Source organism: Lontra canadensis, unplaced genomic scaffold (genome assembly GCF_010015895.1).
Source record: "Lontra canadensis isolate GAN:19392208 unplaced genomic scaffold, GSC_riverotter_1.0 scaffold21, whole genome shotgun sequence".
NCBI lineage: Eukaryota > Metazoa > Chordata > Mammalia > Carnivora > Mustelidae > Lontra > Lontra canadensis.
In genome coordinates, this window is record NW_022631015.1 from 11,629,033 (window position 1) to 11,638,355 (window position 9,323).

The window sequence follows — 9,323 nt, forward strand, 5'->3', positions numbered from 1 at the left end:
TAAGATAGAAAACAAAACAGGAAAAAAAAAAAAAGAAAGAAAACAAAACAGAAGGCTCAAGAGTGGTGACATGAATTTTCTTTAAAAGGACTGGAAATTATTTCTAAGAAATGTAACAGGTAGAATTTCAGTTAAGTTTTCTATCAACCCCAAAATACACGTAAGGTATTGAATAGCATTTTTGTAATAATAATTAGTAAAATAAAAACTTACTTTACAAGGTTTTTTTCATTTATTTTTTTTTTTCCACCGTGGGGTGAAAGCACACCTCTTGAGTTAAGCAAACTGAGGCATAAAATGGATAAATATTTGCACAGGGCCCCAGAAATTTCAACCCATCTCAACGCATATTTATCTCCCTTGCTCTTTACCAATATTCTCTTCCAGCTTCAGGGCCATCACTGGATAAGCTGAACATATGTGTTTTAAAATTAAAATAAATTCTGATATTTTCTTGGCATATACACTTGCAATATTCATCAACTAGATTCTTCATCTCCTGAGAGGGAAGAGTCCTTTATTCCTGTAAACTATAATTAAAAGCATTCAATATTTTTAGGGGGAAAATGTATCTGTTTATGCTAGGTATTTAATAATCACCTAGAGATTTGCTCTAATTGTAAGCTTCTCCAGACTTACTATGGTTTTCTAAATTTCTTAACAAGTAATTATAAATAGACGTTTCGGTATGAAAAAATGGGAATGCTATTCAGTGTTTCCTGTATTTCATAAATGCCATATAATTTCCCTCCATGACAATTTCCATTTTCTGATATGAAAGCGTCCAAGGCCATACCCTGGGCTTAAGTCTTTGCTGGAAGCATCTGCACATTCGTTTCCTTCTCAATTATTCAGAGCCTCCTCTACCATGTCAGAAATTTACATGAGAGATTCATAACCTAATACATGAACGTATCTTTGTTTTCATTTACAGAAAACTTTTTTCTTTCTTTTTGTAAATATTGTTTAATGCGGAGTAAGCTTGAGAGACTACATCACACAGGGGTGAAACAGCATGTGACTACATTAGGATGCACATAAGTAGAGAGCAATGATGGCAGAGATTCGTAGGCCTATGAAGATATGTCAAGGTAAGAGCTGATACTCCGACCGTAGACTACTTTATAATTCTCATTGTATGTGTGTTTAGCTTGGCGTGCGAGCTTTTCTCCAATCTGTTATTGCAGAAAAGAACTGAGGTAATCCAAAAGAAAGTACTTGGGGACTTCCAGTAAGTTCTTGAGCCAACAAAAATACACCCAAATGCCAAAGCACTCCCTCGCTAAAGTCAATACATGAACATGCGAATATTATTTTGGAGGCCGTTGTGCTAACGCGAGTGTGTTAAGGTAAGAGCTTATGTTTGTCAAAGTGAAGATTTGGTTCTTCCCATGCCTTCAACATGGAAGCTAACATCTTGATGACTCACCTTAAAATCCTTTTCTTCTCTTTTGATAATGATAATGTATTTTGCAGTAGAGCCAAGAGAAGCTACTTGTTTTATCTGCTGAAAGACTGAGATTATGATCGAGATTAAAAGCCAAGATACAGAAATGATGGAATATATCACATCTCTTCTTCCAAAACTTGATTTCCCAGATAATAATCCCCAAGTTATTATGCCTAGAATAATGATCCAGTTACCCTGTATTTTATTCACAGCTCCTAAGATTTGGGAATTAGACCATACGTGGGGCCCAAAACTCAAGCACTTCCTATATTAACAATAGGAGATAAAAATTACAATGCAAAAATGAAAAACAACTTATTTTTATTTTTTTAGAGAGAAAGAGAGCTTGGGGGAGGGGATGGATGGAGGTGGAGAGAGGGGATGGATGGAGGTGGAGAGAAGACTCTTAAGCCAGCTCCACTCTCAACGGGAACCCGACACAGGACCCTTTGAGCTCACAACCTTGAGATCATGACCTGAGCCTACACGAAGAGTCTGTTGCTTAACCAACTGAGCCACCCAGGCACCCCCAGGGGAAAACAATTTGAAATGCAGATTAAAGCAGATATTTAGAAATCTGTTTTAGGATCTCAACACATAGAGAAGTCAAAGAGAAAATAATTCGCACATATCAGTACTATTTTTCCCCATTTAATCTTTGAAAGTTCCCTTTCATTTAAATTAAAAAAAAAAAAAAGGTATGTAAAGAACCAAACTCTAAAATTGCTTCTTCATGCCATGCCTCAGGCATGTGAAATAAAAAGAAAGCATAATCGGTGTTCCCATCATTAGGCGAGCAGATCTTTGGCACCTCTGAGATCTATGGTTCTCCTTCCAACTGAGTAGTAGAGGTTCTGATCACGCAGGAATTAATATGAAACAAGGTATTTTCATGGAGATGTCAAATGAAGTTTTCCCTTTAATTCAGGGCTGAGGGAAATGCCTGTTTCTTCAGAGAGGAAAGATGGCGCCCTGGACTAAGTCCTGAGCCAGGGGCTGTAGAACATGGATTCTCACCTCAACTCCATCATTTATGTTCTTCGTGATTCACTCTCTTCTATCTTCCTTGTCTTCCTTCTTAAAGAGGAATGCCTGCCATGCTCCCCTCAGAAAGGTTTGTGAGGAAGATTCAAAGACCTATAGTAGAACCACCTAATAAAACAAACCATGCTGTCCAAGAAAATGTCATTACTAACATCAGAAACTCCTTATGATTACTAATGAGTGTGACACCGTGTGGGTTCTTCCTGCGGGGATGTGGTATCTGCTCAGATGGTGGCCCTCCTGAGTGACTCAGAAAACGGTGTCCATCTTAGCCCAGGAGACCTGATGTTTTAAAGGGAAGACACAACAATCATGCCAGAGACCAAACCACAATATAATATTGTCTTGGCGGTGGGAGATGGTCCCCGGACATTTAAAAAGGGGAAATGTATGTATTCATAAGAAAATGGGCTTTCGGGGCGCATGGGTGGCTCAGTGGGTTAAGCCTCTGCCTTCTGCTCAGGTCATGATCTCAGGGTCCTGGGATCGAGCCCCGCATCAGGCTCTCTGCTCAGCAGGGAGCCTGCTTCCCCTCTCTCTGCCTGCCGCTCTGCCTACTTGTGATCTCTGTCAAGTAAATAAATAAAATCTTTAAAAAAAAAAAGAAAATGGGCTTTCAACTAGGACAGCTGAGAGAAATGATTTTCTTAAAAATTCCCAGCAAGTTTTAAGCCAAAGGAAAACAAAAGAAACGTTAGGAGCATACCAAATGTAATTTTAATCATTTTGAAAAGTAGAAAAACTTGAGAACGAATGGATTCATAAATAATGGTAAAGCAAAGCTGTTTGTACTGATCTTAATGCCCTCTGTGGGATCAATCAGATACATTAAGCACTCAGAAAGTGAATTGAGAAAAAGAGAGAATGAGAGAAAAGAGAGAGAAAGAAAGGCGTATTTAAAGGGTCTGGCTCTTCTGTGGAGCAAACTGGCTTCAGCACCCTCTTGTGTTTATTAAATATTCTGTGGAAATGTCTGGGTTGCAAACTGCGTTTTGGAGTTCTTGGAGATGTGCTCCACAGTGATCTTTCCGATAAAAGCCCTTCGTTTTAGATGGAAAAGATAGTTGAGATAGCTAAGTTCTATTCACTTAATTTAATCTTGTCCTGTTTGGATTTAAATTCAGATTTCCCGATTCCTAATCTTTTTGCTGCCTTTCATCATTTTTTTGCATTTACAAGATATGATCATTTAATTACTGGACAATGATTTCAACTCATTTTTGGCCCCTGTCTTGCACCACCACTCAAAATTATAGTACAGCCTACATTTCCTATATACGGATATGGATCAAAAATAACTATATCTTAATAATTTTTTATATCCCTTGAGATCAGTGATATAAAACAAAGGGTAGAGTGCTTATATTTTTCCATATGAATGAAAAAATTTGAAATATAAATCACTAATGAAAATAAATGATGGAGAATTTCAGATTATTAATTCAAATTACTTTAAGAAACCACAGTGGCTAAATCATGTTATTAATATAAACACAAATAAATAGAAAAGATAATAGAACACAATAGATAAAAATAGATAAAATTTAAAATAGAAAAAATAGGAAAAAAGAAAAAATAAATAGATAAAAATAGAACAAAAATAAAATAGTCTCTGAAGGTAGAGTGAGTCAGAATGTAAATGAGGACAAATAGAATTCTGTCAGGTCATTTGTTCTTGGAGACAATTACAGATGACATAACGCTGCCTTTCTTTTTTGGCTTCAAGAGACTAGAGGCAAAGTATTTTCAGCAAAGATCCTAATTTTGGATCTCTCTAAGCCTTTGTGTTGAGAATTCGATATATTTGTCTCCACTGTGTGGGCTTATCTGGGATTTTCTAGAATGTTTAGATATCAATCCCTGTTAATAACATCTAGCACAAACATAAAAAAAATTCCTTATCATCTTCTTAAAGTCATACATCATCACACTAAATACAGACACAAACAAACTTCTCTGCATTCCACTATTCCAGAACAGCCCACAAAGTAAATTTTGATCTGTATTCATTGCCGTCTGTTCATGTGGCATTCACAAATAATGCCATGCTGGAAGACTATATTTACATTTTAATTTCATTATGATTAGAATAATGAGACTATTGATGGTTTCTTCCATTTTCCCTTTTAATAGCCTCTTAAATGTGAACTGCAGCCCTTTAGTGCATCAATCTGTTTTCCCAGAGGAAGTTTTGTGAGCATGCATTTTCTGTTCCCGGTGAAACAGTTAGGATAGAAAAAAAAAAAAAATTCAGACTCATAAGTTTAAATTCCACTAAAAAAATCGAATTTTTATAAGTGATTTTTTAATTGTCCCAGAACAGCAAAAAGTTCAGCTGGAAAGTGATATGTATTATTATTTTATTGCAACATTCAAAATCTTCCCAGGAGAAAGCATTATCTATTAAAAAAATGACAAGAAAAAAAGAATACATAAATAAAAATTTTAAAAAACGAAAAGCAGCTGAGATCTTCAAAATATTTTTATAAAACTTCAGACTGAAGTTTAATAAAATAAAATTAATAAATAATAAAATAAAATAAAATAAAATAATAAATAAACACACATGCACATGACATACATACATACATTTAAAGTAAACTTTCTGGGATAAGTATTTTGGTGTTCAAAAAGAAGGAAATTTTGGTTACGGTCATGACCAAGTAACAGGTATTGGTTATAACTACTTAAGAAGTTATGGAAAAAAGATGCAAGTAACTGTTTCCAGACATCAGACAGTATACCACATAGTTCTGCCTTTCTTAAGAGAAGGAAAACACAGGGGTGTGGATAGGTATTCAGTTCAGCTTTCTGCCTGGGGCGCTTTCCAAACTGTAGGGCAAGGGAGTTAACCCAGATTGAGAGCAGTGATCTTGCGGGGTGGAGGAAACGGGTGTGGAGAGTTCAGGGCTGCCGAGACAGCTGTAATTTATGGAGAAAGTGATCCAGAGAGGAAAAAAAGTTGCTGCACAGAGAAGCAGCTCTAGAAACCTGCACGTAGGTTCCTTTCAGTCTTTCACCAAATACCAACCTGCTCATGCTCAGAGCGGAACTCCAGGGTCACCTGTAGAGAAGAACTCCCAAGGGGCCAGAGTTGCACTGGGATGCTGGAGGCTAAGGGATGTAGGGAGGCACCAGGGTTCCAAGCAGAGGGGAGTCATTTCACTGGATATTCCACACATTCTGTTGACATCTCAGAAAAGCCACATGGTAAAAGTAGGGCTAACAAGTTTGTTAGGGCCGTGGTCAGAAAAGTTAGTGCCTGTGCTCTTTTCTAAGATTTTTATGGTTTCAGGTCTCAGCAGTCGTTAAGCCATTTTGAATTTTTCTGTGTGTTTGGTGTAAGACAGTGGTTGGCTTCATTCTTTTTGGATGTTGCTTTCCAGTTTTCCCAACACCATTTGTTGAAGAGGCGTTTTCTGGTTGGATATTCTTTCCTGCTTTGTCAAAGATTAATTGACCATATAATTGTGAGTTTATGTCTGTGTTTTGTATTTTGTTCTGTTGAGCTATGTGTCTGTCTGTATGACAGTACCATACTGTTTTGATGACTGCAGCTTTGTAAATTTAACTTGAAGTCCAGACATGTGGTGTCTCCAGCTTTGCTTGTCTTTTTCAAGATTGCTTTGGCTCTTCTGGCTCTTTTGTGATTCCATAAAAATTTTGGGATTATTTGTTCTGGCTCTGTGAAAAATTCTATTGGTGTTTTGGTAAAGATTGAATTGAATGTGCAGATTGCTTTGGGTGGTAGAGACATTTTAACAGTATTTGTTCTTCCAGTCCATGGGCATGGAATGTTTTTCCATTTCTTTTTGTTGTCTTCAATTTTTTCATCAGGTTTTTAGAGTATAGATCTTTCATCTTTTCAGGTAGGTTTATTCCCAGCTATCTTATTATTTTGGGTGCAATTTTAAATGGGATTGTTTTCTTAATTTCTCTTTCTGCTGCTTTATTATTGGTGTAAAAAATGAAACAGATTCCTCTGAGGTAAAGGAAACAAAAGCAAAAATAAACTATTGGGACTACACCAAAATAAAAAGCTGCACAGGAAAGGAAACAATCAACAAAACTAAAAGGCAGCCTATGGAATGGGAGAAGATATTTGCAGATGACATATCTGATAAAGGGTTAGTATTCAAAATATATAAGGAACTTGTAAAACTCAACACCCCAAAAACAAATAATCTAATTAAGAAATGGGCAGAAGACATGAACAGACATTTTTCCAAAGAAGACATTCAGATGCCCAACAGACACATGAAAAGATGCTCACCATCGTTGATCATCAAGGAAATACAGATCAAAGCTACATTGAGCTTTCATCTCCCACTGTCAGAATGGGTAAAATTGACAACAGAAGAAACAACAGGTGTTGGCGAGGATGTGGAGAAAAAGGAACCCTCTTGCACTGTCAGTGGGAATGCAAACTAGTGCAGCCACTCTGGAAAACAGTATGGAGGTTCCTCAGAAAGTTAAAAATAGAGCCACCCTACAATCTAGCAATTGCACTACTGGGTGTTTACCCAAAGAATACAAAAATGCAGATTCAAAGGGATACACACACTCTGTTTATAGCAACATTATCTACAATAGCAACTATGGAAACAGCCCAGTGTCCATCAACTGATGAATGGACAAAGAAGATTTGGTATAGGGATGTCTGGGTGGCTCAGAGGGAGTCTGCTTTTTCCTCTGCCCTTCCCTCTGCTCGTGCTCTCTCTTTCTCTGTCCAATAAATAAATAAAATCTTTAAAAAAAGAAGATATGGTATATATAGTGAAATATTACTCAGCTATAAAAAAGAATGCAATGACATGGAGCTAGAGAGTTTTATGCTAAGCAAAATAAGTCAGTCAGAGAAAGATAAATACTATTGATTTTACTCACATGTGGGATTTAAAAAACAAAAAAAAAATGAGCAAAGAGGATAAAATGAGAGAGAGAGAGAGAAAAACCAAGAACCGACTGTTAACTATAGAGCACAAACTGATGGTTACTAAAGGACAGGTGCGGTGGGGGGGGATAGAGGGAGGGATGGAAGAGGTGAAGTGGATTAAGGAGGGCACTTGTGATGATCACAGGGTGATAGATGCAGGTGTTAAATCACTACATTGTAGGAAAGAACCTAGATGTCCATCAACAGACGAATGGATAAAGAAGATGTGGTATATATACACAATGGAATACTATGCAGCCATCAAAAGAAATGAAATCTTGCCATTTGCGACAACGTGGATGGAACTAGAGGGTATCATGCTTAGCGAAATAAGTCAATCGGAGAAAGACAACTATCATATGATCTCCCTGATATGAGGGAGAGGAGATGCAACATGGGGGTTAAGGGGGTAGGAGAAGAGTAAATGAAGCAAGATGGGATTGGGAGGGAGATAAACCATAAGTGACTCTTAATCTCACAAAACAAACTGAGGGTTGCTGGGGGGAGGGGAGTTGGGAGAAGGGGGGTGAGGCTATTATGGACATTGGGGAGGGTATGTGCTATGGTGAGTGCAGTGAAGTGTGTAAACCTGGCGATTCACAGACCTGTACCCCTGGGGAAAAAAATATATTATATGTTTATAAAAAATAAAATTAAAAAAAAATAATGCTGTATGTTAATTATGCTGGAATTAAAATAAAAAAATAAAGATTTCTTCCCTGAAAAAAAAAAAATCACTACATTGTACACCGGAGACTAATATCACTGTATATTAACAGACTAGAATTTATATAACTTAAATAAATTTAAGTAAATTTACATTTAAGTAATGTATTTAATTTGTTAATTAAATAATGTATAATGGTTTATTAAATTTATTAATTAAATTTATCAACTAAATTTAATAATTACTTAAATAATTTAAACAATTGAAATAAAAACTTTAAAAAAAAGTAGTCCTTTTTAGTAGTGTTTTGTGGCACTTAAATCCTACTCACACTTAACCACAGATAATTGTTTTTCATTTCTTTATCTGTCTTGTTGGCTTGTTCAGTGTATTTCTACACCCTTCCTCAAACTGTTAATTATTTAAGGTACCATTTCTATTTTATTCTTCGATCGGTCAACACCCATGATAGTGGGTGTTGACACATTCCAGCTTGGTGAGAATGCCAACATCTCTTGAACACCTTCATTCATTCATGAAAAACTGAAGTTGTATAACAACATAGCAGAATAAATGTCTTAAGGATTGATACACAAATGTGGCCCCTATTTTTAGTATTTAAAACTCATGATGCCCAATATTTTTTACTATTTTATTAAAAATTTATTTATTTATTTATTTATTTATTTATTTGAGAGAGAGGGAGAGAGAGCACAAGCAGGGGGAGCAGCAGGCAGAGGGCACAGCAGGCTTCCCACCAAGCAAGGAGTCTAATGTGGGACTCCATCCTGGGACTCTGGGATCATGACCTGAGCTGAAGGCAGACACTTAATCCACTGAGCTACCCAAGCACGCTTTTTACTGTTTTATACACAGAACTACATACAGCTGGTATGCTCATTTGTCTTGACAATCTCAGTGCTTTGATAACCAAGACAGAAGAAAAAAGCACAGAAAAATGTAATTTTAGAAACCACTAGATGGATTAATAACTCCAGTAGTAGTTTTTAAAAATTCCAAGAAGTATAATTGTCAAGTGTGATTCTCAGCTAACTTCTCCTGTAAGAGGAAACTAAGACACAAGCTGATATATGTAAGATGTGAACCAGCCACTCTTGTTTAAGAGGCTGTCATTACACCAGCGTCTATTAGTTGAAATATCTGCCATTGTCAACCAGTTCCAAAAAAAAACATGAACACAGACTGACACTCCACATCCTTTGATT